The sequence below is a fragment of the Vulpes lagopus genome, chromosome 2 (genome assembly GCF_018345385.1).
Source record: "Vulpes lagopus strain Blue_001 chromosome 2, ASM1834538v1, whole genome shotgun sequence".
NCBI classification, from domain to species: domain Eukaryota; kingdom Metazoa; phylum Chordata; class Mammalia; order Carnivora; family Canidae; genus Vulpes; species Vulpes lagopus.
This window is the reverse complement of record NC_054825.1, coordinates 52,050,108-52,051,318: the sequence shown is the minus strand read 5'-3', so window position 1 is coordinate 52,051,318 and position 1,211 is coordinate 52,050,108. Positions and strand designations below refer to the sequence as shown.

The 1,211-nt window shown below is 41.9% G+C and overlaps 1 non-coding gene across 1 annotated transcript; it reads left to right on the top strand.

The window, feature by feature from the left end:
* Positions 1-267: 267 nt before the first annotated feature.
* Positions 268-383, top strand: LOC121485877. The gene has a single exon (XR_005986384.1). It is a non-coding gene; the product is annotated as a U5 spliceosomal RNA (small nuclear RNA).
* Positions 384-1,211: the final 828 nt, after the last annotated feature.

Below are 1,211 nucleotides of genomic sequence, written 5' to 3'. Positions count from 1 at the left end.
GGTGACGCCGAGGTACAGCGTGGATATTAACCTAGTTTCCTAAGCGGAAGAGCGGTTATTTGCATACCCACAGTGCACTGCACACGGTACAAGTTTAAAACAAGAACATTTCTAAAAATTCTTCTACTTACATATCTTGCAGTTAGATCTCTGCTTATAGAGTAACCTGGAAATTTTTATTCAGGCACGGAGTCTTGCATGAATTAGACACCATCAGCGTACTAGGGGTACTTTTTACCTGAGGTGGGAGTTAGACGTTCACTGCGCATACTCTGGTTTCTCTTCAGATCGTATAAATCTTTCGCCTTTTACTAAAGATTTCCGTGGAGAGGAACAACTCTGAGTCTTAAGCCAATTTTTTGAGGCCTTGTGTCAGCAAGGCTACGTGATGTCGCAAAAGAAAGACAGTTTTAAGGTGCTTCAAAGTACTTTTCTGCAGGGGGTTCAATTACTAATAAGAAACGGTTTTTTTTTTTGGTGTGGTTTTTGGGAATCAGCGTGCTGTTTCGCTGTGTTTACACTCATTTGTGTTGCAATTTTAGGCTTAGCGGGTTCTTTTTGCTTGAAGTTATGGGAGCTTAAATAGTTTGAATTCTCTGTGTTGGTAGCTCTATTTTTTTGTTTCTGATTCTGTGGTCAGGTATAAATAAGGGGATTGAAAAGGTTTTTATTTTTTTTTCTTTTTACATTTATTTAATTTTTTGAGATTTTATTTATTTATTTATGAGAGACACAGGCAGAGGGAGAAGCAGGCTCCCTGCGGGAACCCGATGTGGGACTCCATCCCAGGACCCTGGGATCATGACCTGAGCAGAAGGCAGATGCTCAACCACTGAGCCACCCAGACACCCACATTTATTTTTTTTTAATAACAAATTTATTTTTTATTGGTGTTCAATTTGCCAACATACAGAATAACACCCAGTGCTCATCCTGTCAAGTGCCCCCCTCAGTGCCCGTCACCCAGTCACCCCCACCCCCCAGGTTTTTGTTTTTATTTTTTTTAATTTTTTAAAATTTATTTATATTTATGATAGTCACAGACAGAGAGAGAGAGGCAGAGGGAGAAGCAGGCTCCATGCACCAGGAGCCCGATGTGGGATTCGATCCAGGGTCTCCAGGATCGCGCCCTGGGCCAAAGGCAGGCGCCAAACCGTTGCGCCACCCAGGGATCCCACAGGTTTTTGTTTTTAAAGATCTTGTTTATTCAT